The following is a 19,863-nucleotide window of genomic DNA, read 5'->3' as shown; positions in this document are numbered from 1 at the left end:
ATAAAATCTATTCAACCCCAGAAACAGTAGTCCTGCTCTTTTTGTTGATGGTATGGGGAATTCCCCAAATTACCTTTGTTTTCACATTCCATGGGGCCATTTGTCCATGTCCAATAATATGGACCAGGAAGGTGACATGGACTTTGGCAAATTCACTTTTAGCCAGATTTATTACCAAGCCTACCTCCCAAAGTCGCTCATACAATTCTGATAAATGTTGCAAATGTTCCTTCCATGTGTAATTAAAAATCACTAGCTCATCATTATAAACTAAATAATTGGGTAATCTGGAAATGACCTTATTGGTTAGTCTCTGAAGTGTGGCTGGTGCATTTTTTGTACCAAATAGCATGACTTTAAACTGACGCAATCCATTCAGTGTTACGAAAGCTAAAATTGTCTCCGCTGTTTCAGACAAAGTTAGCTGCCAGTATCCTCTGAGTGAGTCCAGCTGAGAAATACAAGTTGCTTGTCCCACCTTTTCAATGCCGTTTTCTAAACCTGGATTCAGATATGTATCAGTCTTTGTAATTGCGCTGTCTTTGCGATAGTCCACACATTATTGCACAAAATACGGAGGCATGGGATTGAGGGTAATTTAGCGGTTTGCATCAGAAATTGGCTAGCTGGAAATAGACAGAGTGGTGGTTGATGGGAAATATTCATCCTGGAGTTCAGTTACTAGTGGGCTACCATAAGGATCTGTTTTGGGTCCACTGTTATTTGTCATTTTTATAAATGACCTGGATGAGGGCATAGAAGGACGGGTTAGTAAATTTGCGGATGACACTAAGGTCGGTAGAGTTGTGGATAGTGATGAAGGATGTTGTAGGTTACAGAGAGACATAGATAAGCTGCAAAGCTGGGCTGAGGGGTGGCAAATGGAGTTTAATACAGAAAAATGTGAGGTGATTCACTTTGGAAGGAGTATCAGGAATGCAGAGTACTGGGCTAATGGTAAGATTCTTCAGGAATGCAGAGTACTGGGCTAATGGTAAGATTCTTCATAATGTAGATGAGCAGAGAGATCTCGGTGTCCAGATACATAGATCCTTGAAAGTTGCTACCCAGGTTGAAAGGGTTGTTAAGAAGGCATACGGTGTGTTAGCTTTTATTGGTAGAGGGATTGAGTTTCGGAACCATGAGGTCATGCTGCAGCGGTATAAAACTCTGGTGCAGCCACATTTGGAGTATTGTGTACAATTCTGGTCATCACATTATAAGAAGGATGTGGAAGCTTTGGAAAGGGTTCAGAGGAGATTTACTAGGATGTTGCCTGGTTTGGAGGGAAGCTCTTATGAGGAAAGGCTGAGGGACGTGAGGCTGTTTTCATTAGAGAGAAGAAGATTGAGAGGTGACTTAATTGAGATACAAGATAATCAGAGAGTCACATAGGTTGGACAGTGAGGGCAACCTTTTTCCGCAGATGGCGATGGCTAGCACTAGGGAACATAGCTTTAAATTGAGAGGTGATAGATAATTCAGTGACCATAATTCAGTTACGTTTAGTTTAGCAATGAAAAGGGATAGGTATATGCCTCAGGTCAAGAGTTATCGATAGGGTAAGGGCAATTATAATGCGATTAGGCAAGAATTAGGATGCATAGAATGGGGAAGCAAAATGCAGAGGTTGCAGACAATGGAAATGTGGAGCTGGTTTAAGAAACAGATATTGTGTGTCCTTGATAGGTATGTCCCTGTCAGGTAGGGAGGAAGAGATAAGGTAAGGGAACCATGGTTTACTACAGAAATTGCATCTCTTGTTAAGCAGAAGAAGGAGGCTTATGTGTTGTTGAGGCAAGATGGTTCAGATGAGGCGATGGAGAGTTACAGATCAGCTAGGAAGGATTTAAAGAGAGTGTTAAGAAGAACAAAGAGAGGACACGAGCACTCTTTAGCAAGTAGAATAAAAGAGAACCCTAAAGCTTTCTATCAGTATGTGAGGAATAAAAGGATGATTAGGGTAGGAATAGGGCCAGTCAAAGACAGAAGTGGGAAGTTGAGTGTAGACACGGTGGAGATCAGAGAGGTGCGAAACGAACATTTCTCATCGGTTTTCACTCAGGAAAAGGAGAATATTGTAGAGGAGCAGAATGAGATATGAGATATTAGACTAGAAAGGATTGAGGTTAATTATGAACAGATGCTATCAATTCTAGAAGGAGTGAAAATAGACAAGTCCCCTTGGCTGGTTGGGATTTATCAGAGGATTCTCTGGGAAACTAGGGAGGAGTTAGCAGACCCTTTGGCTTTGATTATTTGAGTCATCATTGTCTACAGGTTTAGTACTAGAGGACTGGAGGATTGCAAATGTTGTGCCCTTGTTCAAGAAGGGCAGTAAAGATGATCCACGTAATTATAGACCAGTGAGCCTTACATCTGTTGTAGGAAAGCTTTTGGAAAGGATTATAAGAGGTAAGATTTATAATCATCTAGCAAGCAACAATTTGATTTCAGATAGTCAACATGGTTTTGTCAAGCTCAGGTCATGTCTCACAAACCTCACTGAGTTTTTTGAGAAGGTGACCAAGCATGTAGGTAAGGGTAGGGCAGTTGACATGGTAGACATGGACTTCATTAAAGTCTTTGATAAAGTTTCACACGGTAGGCTGTTGGAGAAAATGCAGAGGCATGGAATTGAGGGTGATTTAACAGTTTGGATTAGAAACTGGCTTTCTGAAAGAGTGGTGGTTGATGGACAATATTCAGCCTGGAGTCCGGTTACTAGTGGTGTGCCACAAGGATCTGTTTTGGGACCACTGCTGTTTGTCATTTTATAAATGACTTAGAAGCAGGCATTGGTGGATGGATTAGTAAATTTGCAGACGACACTAAAGTCAGTAGAGTAGCGGACAGTTTGGAAGAATGTTGCAGGTTGCAGGGGGGCTTGGATAAACTGCAAAATTGGGCTGAGAGGTGGCAAATGGAGTTCAATGCAGCTAAATGTGAGGTGCTGCACTTTGGGAAGAATAACAGGAAAGCAGAGTACTGCGTCAATGGAAAGATTCTTGGTAGTGTGGATGTGCAGAGGGATCTTGAGTCCATGTACATAGATCCCTGAAAGTTGCCACCCAGGTGGATAGTGCTGTTAAGAAGGCATACAGTGTGTTAGGTTTCATTTGTAGAGGGATTGAGTTCTGGAGCCGCAATATCATGCTGCAACTATACAAAACGCTAGTGCGGCCACACTTGGAATATTGTGTACAGTTCTGGTCGCCATATTTTTGGAAGGATGTGGAAGCATTGGAAAAGGTGCCAGGATTGTACCAGGATGTTGCCTGGTCTGGCGGGAAGTCTTATGAGGAAAGGCTGAGAGACTTGGATCTGTTCTCATTGGAAAGAAGAAGGCTAAGAGGGAATTTGATAGAGATATACAAGATGATCAGAGAATTAGATAGGGCAGACAGTGAAAGTCTTTTTCCTAGGATGATGACGTCAGCTTGTATGAGGGAGCATAACTATAAGTTGAGGGGTGATAGATTTAAGACAGATGTCAGAGGCAGGTTCTTTACTCAGAGAGTGGTAAGGGCGTGGAATGCCCTACCTGCTAATATAGTCAACTCAGCTACATTAGGGAGATTTAAACAATCCTTAGATAAGCACATGGATGATGATGGGAAAGTGTAGGGGGATGAGCTGAGAATAGTTCACAGGTTGACGCAACATCGAGGGCCGAACAACCTGTTCTGTGCTGTATTATTCTATGTTCTATATAGGACAGATGTCAGAGGTAGTTTCTTTACTCAGAGAGTAGCAGGTGCTTGGAACACACTGCCTGCAGCAGCAGTAGACTCACCAACTTTAAGGGCATTTAAATGGCCATTGGATAGGCATATGGATGAGAATGGAATTGTGTCAGTTAGATGGGCTTCAGATTGGTTCCACAGGCCTATGTTCTATAACTGCTGGGTATCATCTGGTTTTGGCACCCATTACTATGGTAAGCTCCAGTCACTGTAACTTACTTTGATTATCTCGTCTTAGAGCATGCACTCAATCTCCTTTTCAGCCTGTGCCAACTTGAGAGGGTTATGCCAATAGGATATTGCTTAATTGGAACAGCGTCTCCTATATCTAGATCATGCATAATTAGGTTAGGCCTTCCCAGCTTATTTCCATGTATTTTCCCATGTGATAATAATAACTCAGGTCATTTTGATTTTCTTCTGAAGGTAACTCAATAATTTATCCCAATTTTTGACAACTTCCTCATTGTCCAATTTAATTTGAGGAATGTCCAATTCAAAATCCTCTGAACTTGGTTCTTCCCTCTGTGTTGTAACTAATAACACAGTCTCCTTTGACTTTCCTTCCCTGTCAAAATACCTTTTGAACAGATTCACATGACACACTCTGAGATTTCTTTCAGTCTGGAGTCCTTATCAAATAGTTCACCTCACTCAATTTCCTTTCAACTTGATAGAGTTCACTAAACCTCAGTTTTAAAGGTTCACCTATCACTGAAAGTAACACTAACACCTTATCTCCGATAGGAAAACTGCGAGTTTTTGATTTCTTATCTGTTTCCTGTTTCATTGTATGCTGTGATACTTCTAAATGATGTCTAGCCAACTCCCCCGCTCTATTTAATCATTCCTGAACATTTGACACATAATCCAAATCTGTGGTCTCTAAATTATGATTTAGCCATTTCTCCTTAATTAAAATTAATTTTAGTGGTCCTCTCACTTCATGCCCAAAAACTAATTCAGATTGACTGACTTTGGTCAATTCATTTGGTACATCTCTGATCACAAAAAGTACAAAGAATTCCCTTATCCCAATCATCTGGATAGTCTTGACTCTCAGTCCTCCAAATGGTCTTTGATGTCTTCTGATACCACCTTTCCAGCTCTCCCCGTGACTCTGGATAGTATGCAGTAGATTTGAATTGTTTTATTTCTAAGCTGTCCATAACTTCCTTCAATAATTTTGATGAGAAGTTTGACCCTTGATCTGATTGTATATCTGTGGGTACTCCATATCTAGTGATAGATTTGAGTAATTCCTCTACAATCCTTTTAACTGTGATATTGCATAATGGAACAGCCTCTGGAAATCTAATAGATACATCCATTACAGTTAGCAAATACTGATTCCCACTTTTTGTGGGAATGACTTCACTCTTCTCTGGACATTCTAACCTCACTCTACATAATTGAGCACTTGTCTCACTGTGAATTTTGTTACCAGTACCTTTTCTGGCAGAGGTCCTTCAGAGGTACATATCTCCTCATCTTTCAACACCACAGACTGAGAGGATCCTGTGTCTCTTAATATTGTAACCTCTTTACCTACTGCTCCTGGCCTATGGGAGTAAATTCTACCTTTGCAGATATATGGTTTAAGAAGACCTGGCACTTTCTCCTTAACCAACCTCTGACCAGGTTGTACATTCTGGTGCAGCTTTCTAGCCTCCACTGTGCTTTCCATTGCTACTCGAACAAAATTCACTATTTTCCTTCATCTAGCTTCCCCCTGCTTTTCCTGACTCACCAGCACTGTGATTTCATATGGCCTACTTTATTGCAGTGAAAACACCGAAGCTTTTTAATTTCTCTTTCCTCTTCAAGCATTTCCTTTTCACCCTGTGGTAAGTTATCCTTATGATCTTCACTGAGATCTACCTTTCCCTTTTCACGTGAGGATTCTCTTTTCTCCAATTTCTATCCCTCATGGATTGAAATGATTTTGGAAGCCAAACTTTGATTTATGGACCAACTCATAATCATCAACCATTTTAGCTACTAATCTTGCTGTTTTAACTCTCTGCTCTTCCATATGAGTTCTCACTACTTCGGGAAGTGAATTTTTGAACTCCACTAAAATAATCATCTCTCTAAGAGCTGCATTTTTAATGCCCTTATCCACCTATCAAAATTACTTTATTTGATCCTTTCAAACTCAATGTATGTTTGACCAGGACCCCACCTTAGATTCCTGAAACATGATCTGTAAGCTTCTGGTACAAGATCATATGCACTTAAGATGGCTTTCTTCACCTCCTCATATGCCCCAGATACCTCCTCTGATAGTGATCCAAATACCTCACTCACTCTACTTCCAAGTTTTGTTTGGATCAACAATACCCACATGGTCACTGGCCACCGTATTTGTTTAGCCACCTTTTCAAATGCGATGAAAAAGGCTTCTCGTCACATTTAGGCAAAGGTTGAATACTTTTGAACAATTTCTCACCAGGCTTTTGTCTACCATGGGTTTGTTCATCCTCACTCTCTTCATCACTAAGCTTACCTCAGTCTTCATCTCCATTTTTTGAAGCTGACTTTCCTGTCTAAGTGCCAATTTCTGAAGTTGAAACTCCCTCTCTTTCTTCCTTTCCCCTCTCTCCTTTTCTGTCTCTTCTCGATTTTTCTCTCTCTCTTTCTACTGTCTTTAATTTCATTTCTGTTGCCCTGTCCTTGTCTTTTACCTCTAACTCAAGGTGTTTCCTTTTCAATTGAACTTAACCCATTTCTAAAGATTCTGATGGTATTTCCAGCAAATTTAAATGCTGAGCTATTGCAGTAATTATTTGTCATTTCCTAACAGAAGGAAGCAGCTCCAACCCCAGCTTGTTTGTTAATTCCAGCAGGTTGGCCTTATTCACCTTCTGTAAAATGTCCAGAGTCACTTCTTCCACCCCCAGAAAACTCCTGGTGACTGAAAGAGCCATTGCTATCCCAAGCATTGTTTAAACTAACCAAATTCAACACCAAAACAAAAGATGCTAACACCTGCCACTCGCTACCTTTGAGTCCAACAACTCTAATCCCAATTTGGAACTATAAAACAATCCTGGACGAGCCCCCAATCTGTTATGGACCAGACCAGATTCCCTCAAAACATTTCAATAAATTAGCCTGGACCCTAGTTTTGCTCGTTGTTTTAAGCAGATTTAATGTGGATATTCCAGGAGTGATGCAGCTGGCCCAACCATTTAGTTTTCAACAAAACAGAATTTATTTGCAAGATTACCAAATGAAACACAAACAAAAGAGAATAGAGTACAGAATAAATTTACTTATCTGAATCCCCAACAGATTATTCCAGATTAATGAAACTGTTCCATATACATGGAACCATCCCCACAAACACCCCTTGGCAAAAAAGGTAAAATCAAACACAGGGTCTTAAATGAGAGATGTCAGAGAGTGGGAGGATCAGCATGGAATTGTAGTTTTGGTTCCAGCAGCTTTAGAACTGACTGCCTGCTAAAATCAAACTAAACCAAACCAGAGAAACTCTGAGCTTGGAGAACTGGCCACTCCCCTTTCATTTTACAAATTATTTATTAAACTTGAAAGTCCCTTGCCTGAGGCAGTATCTGCGAGCTATAATCAAACTGGCCGTAAAATGCTTCAACCCTAGACCTCGTGAAGTCTGTGTTTACGAACCCTCTGAAAGTAAAACCAAGGAAAACACAACCTTGTTAAAGGAGCAGCAGCATTATATATTGAAGGGTTTGAAAGCAAGGATGAAAGTTGTAAAATCAGAGATTTTGCTTGATCAGGAACTAATGTTGATTAACAAGCATAGGCACAATGGGGGAATGTGACTTGCTGTGTCTTAAGACACAGGACAGTACACTTTTAAGCTTAGGGGATGGAATGTGGGAGAACAACTCAGAGAGCGTTGGAAAACTTGAGTCTCGAGGTAACAAAGGCATACATGAGGACTTCAGCTGCAGATTAGCTGAGACAGGACAGTGTCAAGCAGCTTTATCAATGTGGAAATAGAAAGTTTTAGAGACGGCATTCCTATGAAGTCAGAAGCACATCTCAAGTTCAAATGTCACACAAATGCAAATAGAATGGCTTATGTCAGACTGTTGCAAGGGAGAGGAATGGTGTTAGTAGCTAGAGTTTGGAGTGGGTGTTAAAAACAGTGGCATCATTGGTCCTATTGGTTAATTGTAGGAAATTTTTTCTCATCTAATCCTGGATGTCAGGTAATTTAGCCACAGTGAAGGAGGCAAGAGAGGTGGTGGTGAAGTTGAGCTGGGTGCCATCAGTGAGCAGGGAAAATCAATGTGCTGCTTTGGTGATGTCACTAATTAGCAGCAGAAGGATGTGAAATGGGAGGGAGACCCAAGATCAATCAGTGTGCAATGGTGCGAGAACAGGAAGTGAAGATATTGCCAGTGACTCTCCAGCTACTTCTAATTAAGAAAGCAACCACACAATTGCAGCCTCACTTAGTAGTGGAAAGGTATTTGAATAGGTATTTGAACACTGAGAAGGACAAGGGGGAGCGTTCATCTTTGTCACACCTACTTTTGTTGTCTTCCATTATTTTGATGAAAAGCTGTTTTATTACTGTGGAAGGGATGGAAACCCGATTGTAAGGATTTGAACATGAAGTTCTGGGAAATTTGCGCATAGATTTGGGACAGAACACACATTCAAAGTCTTTAGAGAGGAAAGAAAGATTGAAAGCAGGTTTTTATTTTTGAGGAGAGGTGTGATGACTGTAGCTTTAATGAAGAGAGAGAACCATTTATAATATCAGCTAACATGGCCTGAAGGGGAGGTTAAGTGATTAACAGTTTATTGGGAATAAGATTGAACAAAAGGAAGTGGTTGGAATGAGCTCAAAGATGGCCATATTCCTGGTTAGAGTGGCAGGGGCTGGTCAAAGAAAAGATGGTTGAGTAACTTGAATAAGACCTTCAGGCCCGAGATGAGGAGAAACATTGAAGAAAGTTTGGCCAGACAGTCAAGTAAAAGGGACAGACATGGCAGGAGCAGCTGATTGATTTTCTTCAATCTTAATAGTAAGGAAGCCCGGGAGCCCCTCATTCATTGTTGGAGGTGAATGGGGAGAGGACAGAGGCAATGGGTTTAAGAAGACAATCTGCAATCATGAAAAGAGATTGGGGGGGGTTTATCTCTTTTGAATAGTGAGCCATTTTAGCAGGAGCTGGTACTAACAAAGATAATCTATATAATCAAGCCTGAGAAAATATATAACCATTCAGAATTCAAGGGGGTAGAAGTTGTACCTTGTTCCCTCCAATTTTCTGGCATGTGGCAGCGCCTGGAATAGATGATAACCACTTTACATCTGTAAATGAAGAGCAAATTATTGCAAGAATTGAATTGCTATGGGTTGAACAGGAGCCAAGCCATTTCCTTAGAATGAATGTTGATCACATGACCCTCTGACTCCTTCGGCATTCAATCTTTAAAACAGGGCAAATTATTTTTGTGTGGTGTACATAAGGTTGTTTTTAGAAATGAAAGGAAAGCTATTCTAAATATTTCCAGATCTAAATTGCATATCGGGTAGAAGACTTTTATTTAATTTTTTTACCTTCAAAGCCATCCTAATCTTCCATGTGGAACATATTTTCGGTGAGGGAGAGGGAGAGAACATCTGTCATGAGATATACTCTTCACAGAATCAATCCTTTCATGTGACATTAGGAAAAGGTCATTTGCCCCACTCAGTATTCCTGACTTTGCTGCACCTGTCACATGGTGCTAGGGGCTATTTCTATGCTTTGCAGAACAAATGACACCTGGCTTCTGAACATCAGATCAATAAAACCCATGTTCTTGCAGCTTGCTTTTGGACAGAGTGCTGGTCCTTTATCACTGAACAGCAGGTGTTAAGTACATCACAGCACTAGGCCTGAAATCTGAGCCAAGCACTCAGCTGCTAATACTGTACAGGGGACATCTGAGCACACCGGGGTTAATTCAGGGTGGACCTTACACATATTTGTTCTGTCTAAATTATGCTATACAGTAGAGGAACACTTTGGAAAGAGCTGAGGTTTGTGTTATTAATTCTAGTTAGTATATATTAATTTTTAAAAGCCAGTAATATAACTGGAAAATTGTCCAAATTCAACCATTTCACTTCTTTAACAACAAAATGAGTCATTAATTGCTTTCTGCTGCATAAGGTGGATGATAAACTATTGTAATCCAAAAAGATTTCAAAATCATTATATTATTATTGCATTTCAATACCTTCTTGCCTTATCCCCTATATTCTTTCTTCCTATTATTTCTCACTGCATGTCTCACCGTGAGAAAATCTCTGGCCATATCATGACTATTTCTGGCCTGAGATTTGGATGCCCTAATGTTTGCTTAGTTTAGATTCATGGGGGTATGGCCTGGCTGCAAGAATGCTAAGTGTTGGCTGTGAGTTTTCTCTGAATTGCAGGAATTTCTTTTCTTGTCTCATATATGACCTCCACAAGTGAATTCCATCAAACGTTCCAAGGCTGGTTAAATAAAGCATTGTGGCCTCACAGTTTGAGAGGCATCATAAAATCCCAATTGGCTGACACGATGATGCCTGACATCTCAGAGGCTGCCAAGCTGTTCGTTTTCTGATTTCTTCTTCCCTCCACCTCCCCATATGGGAATATCAAACATAGGAACAAGGAAGCCAAATTGCAATGGTTTGTACTTCAGCCATCATCATTAGCAGAAAGCAAATCTCTTGTAGGGGAATTCTACTCTTGGTCTAATCACGTGGCCTAAGACTTTGAAAATAACTGAGCATAGTTATAGGGTCATCTTCACACAAAGCCAAGCAATGGTGTTTGGGCTGAGCAGCAACTGGGACCGACGCCATTTAGTGGAGCTGTTTTGGTTCTAGCTCCTGATCAAAGAGGCTCTCCTTCACCCATGTATTATAGTAAAGAAAACCATGCAGGTTGCAAGCTGTATGCATTTGTATTTGAGTATATTTTTAGGACTTTTTATCAAACAATTCATTAATCATCCAAAATGCTGTTTATGTGACTGAATATGAAGGATATATGATTAACAATAAGTAAAAGTAGCCAGAACTGCCAGATACACATGCATTTGGATGGGATGAAAAAGAATACCTCTTAAATAAATTGACAGAAGCTTGGAAGCAGACAGTGTACAGTACAAGGGGAGTAAATGGAGGAAATAATTTTCAGTAACCCTAACCCTGGAGGAAAATAAATAGATGTAAACTGGATTGGAGTAGGAGGAGGGACTGTTACACAATGCGATACTGAGTTGAATGGTAGAACGGTCCCAGGACCAGCCCTTCATTGTGCTGAATTATGTGATGGCCTAACGCTGGGTATTTCATAGGGCTAAAATGGAAAATTAGCCACGGTTGCTGCTCTTGACTGATTGTGCTGAATTTGTGTTTTTCAGTGTGTAGATGTCAGCTTGAAGCAGAATGAACTCAGCTGTGAGAAACCTGCCAATAGTCCCCATTCCAAAGCCCATAAACATGACCAGTGATTAGTGTGCATCAGTTGGATGTGGCTGGAAGACAGCTAATCCCTTCGAAGAAAAGAAAAATGGAAAAAAAAAATCAGAGGTTTTAGAGATAGGGATAATGTGCTTTTTAAATCATTAGGCAATAATTTGTGCGTTGCAAGGCAAGTTGATCATTCTTCTTCTTGAATATCTTTAACATTTTAAGTAAAGGAATAATTAATATATATTTAGTAGGAAATATTACATATCTTGTAATGTAAATGCTAAATTTCAAGGTTTCCAGTTTTTGTGTGGTTGGTAATTGTATTGGAATCAGCAGCTCTCAGCTGAAGTAATGGGTGAGAAAATTGAATTGTTCATCAATTTTAGATGCCTATGTTTAGGTCCTTATTCTGCACATGGTGAGGCCTGAGGAGCCTGGATGTTGACCTCAGACTTTATTTCCATACAGCCTAGTTGTCAGCAGCATGTTTGAGCAGTGGAAGCTTGAGCAAAGTTAAGTGGTGGCTAGAGTATGGCAATGGTGGTGATGGGGGAATGGGGGTTGAAACAGTTACAAAATTAGAGCTCTGACCTGGAGGTTGGGGCTGAGGTTGGCAAACGAAGGCCCAACCTGAATTAAAAACAGGATGTACTGAAATAGTCAGCAGGTCTGTGGAAGTCAAAGCAAAGTTAGCTTCAACAGGCCATAGAGTGGTGTGCATGTAAGCAACTTAGATTTTTAAATACCTTTACACTTTTTAAGTTACATTTATTTTCACTGCCATGATTAGGTTGGATTTCCTGAAGCAGGCATTTTTTTTTCATTCACAAGATGAGGGTGTCATTGGCCAGGCCAACAAGGGCAACCTGGTGGTTCAGTGTTTAGCACTGCTGCCTCACAATGCCAGGGACCCGGGTTCAAGTCCAGCCTCATGTGACTGTGTGGAGTTTGCACATTCTCCCCGTGTCTGTGTGGGTATCCTCTGGGTGCTCTGGTTTCCCCCCACAATCCAAAGATGTGTAGGTCAGGTGAATTGACCATGCTAAATTGCCCATTGTATTCAAGCATGTGTAAGTTAGGTGCATTAGTCAGGAGTAAATATAAGATAATAGGCTCTGGGTGGGTTTCTCTTAGGAGTGGACCAGTTGAGCCGAAGGGCCTGTTTCCACACTGTAGGGATTCTATTTCCCATCCCTAATTGCCCGGGGACAGCTAAGTGTCAACCACATTGCTTTTGGTGTGGAATCACATATAGGTCAGACCAGGTATGACAGTTTCCTTGATTAGTGAACCAGATGACCAGTTACTAGTGGTGTACCGCAAGGGTCAGTGTTGGGTCCACTGCTGTTCATCATCTTTATAAACGACCTGGATGAGGGCATAGAAGGGTTAGTAAATTTGCAGACGACACTTAGGTCGGTGGAGTTGTGGATAGTGACGAAGGATGTTGTAGGTTACAGAGAGACATAGATAAGCTGCAGAGCTGGGCTAAGAGGTGGCAAATGGAGTTTAATGCGGACAAGTGTGAGGTGATTCACTTTGGTCGGAGTAACCGGAATACAAAGTACTGGGCTAATGGTAAGATTCTTGGTAGTGTAGATGAGCAGCGAGATATCGGTGTCCAGGTACACAGATCCTTGAAAGTTGCCACCCAGGTTGACAGGGTTGTTAAGAAGGCATACAGTGTTTTAGCTTTTATTAATAGAGGGATCGAGTTCCGGAACCATGAGGTTATGCTGCAGCTGTACAAAACCCTGGTGCGGCTGCACTTGGAGTATTGTGTACAGTTCTGGTCACCGCATTATAAGAAGGACGTGGAAGCTTTGGAAAGGGTGCAGAGGAGATTTACTAGAGTGTTGCCTGGTATGGAGGGAAGGTCTTACGAGTAAAGGCTGAGGGACTTGAGGCTGTTTTCGTTGGAGAGAAGAAAGTTGAGAAGTGACTTAATAGAGACATATAAGATAAACAGAGGGTTAGATAGAGTGGACAGGGAGAGCCTTTTTCCAAGTATGGTGACGGCGAGCACGAGGGGGCATAGCTTTAAATTGGGGGGTGATAGATATAGGACAGATGTCAGAGGTAGTTTCTTTACTCAAAGAGAATGCTTTGCCTGCAATGGTAGTAGATTTGCCAACTTTAAGTATATTTAAGTCGTCATTGGACAAGCGTATGGACGTACATGGAATGGTGTAGGTTAGATGGGCTTCAAATTGGTATGACAGGCCGGCGCAACATCAAGGGCCGAAGATCCTGTACTGTGCTGTAATGTTCTATGTTCTAGATGAGTTTTTCCAACAATCATTTTTCATGGCCACCATTATACTACTAATTCCAGACATTTTTAAAATTTGAATTCAAATTTCACCATCTGCCATGGCAGGATTTGAACTTGAGTTTCCAGGACATTAGCTGGATCTGTGGATTAATAGTCTAGCAATAACACCACTAGGCCACTGCCTTCTCACAAATGGAACATTTCCAAATGTTTCAGTAACCATTCAGGGTGTGTAAAGAGCACGTCCTCAGAATTTTTCAGGAATTCGAAAGCCTTATACTTCTTGGAAAAATAAGTACTGTGATTTCTTGGCTGTTGGTCTTCTAATAACTAAAAGTTATACAAGCTTGCATTAGTATCCCTTCCAACTTAATAGTAAAACTGAATTGATTCTAGATATGAAGACATTTCTGGCCCATCTGCCACGAATTTCCAGCTGATGGAGGAAGTATAACAGCAATAGAAATCTTTAAAAGAGAAATGCAGAAAGAAAATGTGAATGCAAATACTATGGTTCAACTCGCAAGGTCACATAGAGGTTGGCATTTGTTCAAAATGTAATATCATATACCTTTAGCAGTTGCCTCGTGCACTCATCATCATATTCCTTAAGTGCATGATGCATTTAACATCCAGCGCAAGACTGACTTATTTCGGACAGATACCCATCACATTGCTTAAATTCATGAAAGTGATTGGCCCCAAAGGAATCATAATTGTACAGATTTGGGTCATTGCTGGAAACTGGATACAGTAAGACAATAGTTTACTTCAGTCTGCAGGTAATGTGGAATTGATTTCTTGCAGAAATACAATTTTGATGACAGTAAAGTGCACCCTTGAAAACGATATTTACTGGAGGGAGAAAGTCTTTATATGAGCTTTTGAGCCACTTGATTTTGTTGTGTTCATCAACAGGCAGAATCTGAGAAAACAGTACGTAAAACAGAAAATTCACCTTCTGAATTTTCAACTGTAATTGGGATATATATTGAGGTGACAAACTATACTACATTGTAGGTCTTGATGTTTCTACACGTACTATTTTTAAGAGTAGAATTCTTTAACTGAACTGTTTTTTGCCAAAGTGAGTTTTCCTTTTTTTATGGAGCTAGCAAGCAGTAGCATTAACTTTCATCTGTTGCTATCTGAATTGGAGAACTGTGACAATTTGAATTTTGAACATTGAACATTAGTTAAGAAGTAGAAAGAGTTCAGTTCTGGAATGTCTGAGATAGAATGGATCATTCAACATCTCCTTAGCTTATTGTGTACCATTGCATCAGCTCAGTTCCATGATAGCTTTGCATTTACAAAAAGAGATTGATTGGTTCTTTCCCACTGGTTACCAAAATAGTAATTTTGCCTCTAAGTTATGAAATAGTGGTGTTGAAGTTAAATTAGGGATTCTTCCTGCTTCTGTGTTTGGGCTCAACAACCGAAGTTGAAGCAGACAGGTAAAGAGTATGTGCCAGCCACATGAACTGTCCAAAATTTCCATCCTTTTAAAGTAACCAACTCCGTTTTTCAACATTCACTATATCAAATCATCCAGAAAAATCTCCTGTTGTGTCTAAATTTAGTCAATCGTGTTGTGGGAAATTAAACTTTGATTTGGTGGATTGTTAACAATAACATGAATAATGACAAACTAAAAAAATTTGAGCATGTTTTCCTTATTCCTGGTGTAGTCTTCATTTGGCAAAAATGTGGCTTTGATTTCATTATTTGTCTTGGGAAGTTTAATTTACACATACTGCACAGAGATTATAACTCCACGAAAGTTCACCAGGAGTCTAGCATTACAAAGTGAGATACAGAAAACTGTCAGGCGCTTGACAATGTGAAACCTGTGCAAGAAAACTTGAAAATCTTCCCTAGTTTCTCAAGAGTTTCACTTGATTTTATTGGCTGATTTGGCTAATAGTTATAAATAGCACAATGTCAGTTTAGTGAATTTGCAACTTGATTGCATTTGCTACTAGATATTTTAAATATGAGTGCAGCAGCCATAATTCAATGTCAATCTGAATGTTTACAAAAACATTCTGTGATGAAGGGTTAACTTCACCAGGGTCAGATGGACAGCTGAGAACTGCAGAATGAACAGTTCACATTGCATTGCAAATCAAGTAGCTTTTTTAAGATAATTAACAATGTATTCATAATTTAAGCACAACACAAATATAATCACTCAGCCACTTTTTCTAATTAATTTCACTGCTGTGATGATTTCAAATTGAAGTGTCTATGTACATAGTATGACCAGATTTTTTGCTTTATTCTCTGTTACACCAACTCTATGAAAAGCTTTCTACTAAAATATTTCAAGCAAGAGAAATTTAGACCATCTTAGCTGCTCACTTCCTTCAAGTATATATCTGTATCATTTATAAAATATAATAAAGTTGAATCTTTTTTTAACCAGATATGATTTCCTTTGAAGTCTTTGTATTTCCAGCTCAACCACATATAACAACAACTTGTCTTTTTATATTCACCAATTTGCTCCATATGTTGACTACACTTCCTGAGATAAAATCATCTGAAATTGCTTATTTACTTATATTTCGTTTAAGTTCCATTAATAGACAAGCCCACTGACAACAGGAAAACAACCTCCTTCAATACATCAGACTTAACACAACCTTAAAATTTTATCCAGTTTCTCCTTGACACTCTTTGTGCACGATTACACATAGTATACTACTCCACGAGCACTAAAATGAAGATATTCTCTAAGAAAATATATCACTGGAAATATGCATGAATTATAAACTACAATGGAAAATACAAGTAACTTCAAATGTGTTCTAACTTTAAAGACACCAGTCATTCTAATTCTTACTTCCTTGCATAATCCTTTTCTTTAACTTGCACTGAGTATGAAGTGTTGAAATAAGACTTGGTTCTATCCACATCTCTTGCAGAAAGAATTTAATTATTATTTAAAGAAATATTTGAGTGTCCCAGCATTTGGAAGCAAAAACTGGAGTAAGAAAAGGAAACCCCTATCTATAAACTCTCCCTAAATGTAAAGTTGACCTGACAGGCTATTTTGTGAAGGCACTGGTACTTAACCAAGGGACAAATAATACGAGACATTTCATCCAGTCTAAAATGTCAAGTGGAATGCACAAAAATGTTCAGAAAAATGCTTCAGTCAAGCTGATGGAATAATGCTATTACTTTGAAATCTCAAACAGTAACAAATAGTACTGCCCTTCAATTAGTTTTCACAAATTATTTTCACTTACATGCATTTCCTATTCATATGTTATCACAACATTTTATTTGTAAACTCATTAACCACAAGCAACATTGCAGACTTACTGTTGGACTCCAAGTAGAATTTCCTCCTCTTCCTTTAGAACTTACGATTGCAGATCGGATTGAAAATCCAACGTTCTGTTATAATAAGTCCCGTGTATTATAGATATCCAGTCTTCAGAAAAGAAGACAATGACTTGAACACGTTTATGCTGACTTCCTTTTCTTACTCCAGTGTTTGTTAAAGACATTGCCAAGGAGATTTATTCACTTGAATGTAGAACATAGGTTTTATTCTGCCTGTTTAAGGACTGGAGGAGTGTGCAGTGGCCTATCTATGTCTGTAGGCTTGGGCAGTGGCGGGGACCTGGCATGGAGTGGAATGATCCTCTATATTTATCTCATATGTTCAGTGGAGCTATGCACAATAAAGGCAGATGGCTCTGTCAGAAAGCTGACCTCGTGTCTCCATGGAGAGGTATAACAAGACAGAGCTTCAGGGCTTGGAAAGAGCTAACCATATGCTTGTGATACACATTTGTTGAAATAGAATAATCCATTACTTTGTTAATTTTAATCTATTTAGTCACTAATTGTGATCATCAAAAAACCTTTTTAAAAATAATGTCAAATACTTTTATTTCATTGTCTGAATATCTTTAGTACTGTTTAACATGCTCCATGTGCTTTCAAGCTCTTTAGGAACATTTCCCTTATAATTTTGAAAGCTTACTGTTACAAAGTGACACTTCATTTATTTTTTTATGTAGAATAAAGTTACAATTCAAATTGTATTTCAGTCCTGATCGTTAAATTTGGTTTAATTAAATGATTATTTTCAAACTAGTTTTTAAAGTTGACATTATGAGTCTATCACACGAATCTACCTACTTTAGAACAGAAATGCAAAAATAAATAAAAATGTTCTTCTTAGGAAATATATAACTTAATTGTTCCATTGTTTCCCTTGCATAGCTCCTATTGCCCACCCCCATTACATTTACAGGGTATGGCAGAAATACAAATGTAACACTTCTTACATGATGAGCATAATAATAAAGATGCTATTTAATTGAATGCATTACCCCACTCTGTGGTTCCTGTCATTAGAAACTAAATGTCTTATGTGTTGTTTGTGGATAATTTATTATTGTAGGTTATATTGTCAAAATATTAACATTAGATATTATGAATTAAAATACCTTCCTTATCCAAAACCAAGGTCCAGATTTCTGTTTGGGCTTGGGAAAACTGCACTTTTGTGCCTTCCCCAATGTACACTTGATCCACCTGAAATTTTGTCTGCCTCGTTTGCTTTTTGTCCTTTCACACAGGGTTTGGTTTTGCCATGCATTTTGTGAGCAATGTTGAAATGCGTGAGGATGGTGGGCAGAGGTGGGCTGGTTAGAAGCCCCACCTCAGTTCTCCAGTGTAACAGCCCGGCACCCAATAAGATTTAATAGTCCCTAAACCGCATTTCTCACTCCACTTCACTGCCCCACCTATTCCATGATGCCCCATTTCCCTCCAGATCACCCATGCCCCTCCATGGCCTTTCGCCACACCCCTCCCAATCCCATGCCACTCAGATTTTGCCACTTCAGGTGATGTTGGATCACCAGTGCTGTTTTCATTTCCCCCACTCTCATGTATCCTGACTGGTGTGGTAGTCCAGTCACACACTAACCAAAATGTCTGACGGCAAACTTAGAATCACAGAATTGTTGGAGCACAGAGGAGGCCATTCAGCCTATGAGCATATCACTTATTGGTTTTCTTGTGCTTCACCATATTGTTCCTCTTCAAATGATCATCAGGTTTAACCTGTCTACACCACTGTCTCAGGCAGACCATTCAAGACTCTAAAGACATTTTTCACCATTTCACTTTTGCTTGTCTTACTAATTACTTTAAATCCATGAATATCATTCTTTATCCTTTTTCACAAGTAGAAACATTTTCTCCTGATTTATTTTGTTCAGAACCACAATGATTTTGAAGATCTCTTTTTAGCCTTGTCTTCACCAAAGTCCTAACTTTTCGAGTCTGTCTTCATGTCTGAAATTCCATATGTCTGGAACCATTCTCACAAACCTCTTCCACTGTCTTTCCTATGCCTTCACATCCTTCCTAACGTGCAAAGCCCAAAATTGGAATAGTACTCCAGCTGAGGCCAAACTAGATCTGTATCTTATACAAGATCAACAGAACCTCCTCCTTCTTGTGCTCCATACCCCTGTTAGTAAGGCCTAGGATACTATATGCGTCATTAACTGTTCTCAACCTGTTCTGTTCTTTTTAATTAGCTAAGCATATATACACCTCAGTCCTTCTGCTCCTGCACAACCTTTAGGGTATAGCCTTTGTTTAATATTACTGCTCCATGTTCTTCCTACCAAAATGTAGCACTTCATCTGCTCCCCCCACCATCTGCCCACACTACTAACTCATCTCTGCTCTTCGGAGGTTTGCACTGTCATCCTCCAATTTTTCAATGGTCGCTATTTTATAGGGACCTGAGCAACATGAGCTATAGAGATATTTGTGGCATATCGGGAGGTAAATGCAGGGAGGCCAGTCTCAACTTAAAATCATCTTTTGTGCTTTTCACAAGTGCCATGATCAGATTCTTGCTAGGGAGTGGTGAGGTGCCAATTGATGGGGATTAATGTTTGCTAAAAGCCTTGTTAAAAAAAATCTGGAATTAAGAGTCTAATGATGACCATGAATCCATTGCCGACTGACAGAAAAACCCATCTGGTTCACTAATGTCCTTTAGGGAAGGAGACTGCCATCTTTACCTGGTCTGGCCTACATGTGACTCCAGACCCACAGCAATACGGATGACTCTTAACTGCCCACTGGGCAATTAGGGATGGGCAATAAATGCTGGCCTAGCCAGCAATATCCTTATCCCATGAATGAATTAAAAAAAAACACTTCATTAATATTCAACCTCCCATCTGACCAAACTTACCAGACAAGGTAGATATTGAGAAAATTAGATGAGACAAACAAAGTGGGTACCTTGTGGATTCAGCTAGTCATTTGCTTTGAACAACCTCTACAGTGGAAACTGGGCATCAAAATGCAGGGTGTACTCTGTG

At 39.6% G+C, this 19,863-nt stretch overlaps 1 protein-coding gene across 1 annotated transcript in view; it reads right to left on the bottom strand.

The window, feature by feature from the left end:
• Positions 1–17,103, bottom strand: part of filip1l (filamin A interacting protein 1-like) — a 252,304-nt gene extending 235,201 nt beyond the window's left edge. Inside the window, exon 1 of the mRNA XM_043701146.1 lies at positions 16,820–17,103. The gene's annotated coding sequence lies outside the window, so the exon portion shown is untranslated. The remainder of the gene's footprint in view (positions 1–16,819) is intronic.
• Between the last annotated feature and the right edge of the window lie 2,760 nt (positions 17,104–19,863).

This window comes from Chiloscyllium plagiosum, chromosome 12, assembly GCF_004010195.1.
Source record: "Chiloscyllium plagiosum isolate BGI_BamShark_2017 chromosome 12, ASM401019v2, whole genome shotgun sequence".
NCBI classification, from domain to species: Eukaryota; Metazoa; Chordata; class Chondrichthyes; order Orectolobiformes; family Hemiscylliidae; genus Chiloscyllium; species Chiloscyllium plagiosum.
The sequence above is the reverse complement of the archived record's forward strand: the minus strand, read 5'-3'. Positions and strand labels throughout refer to the sequence as shown.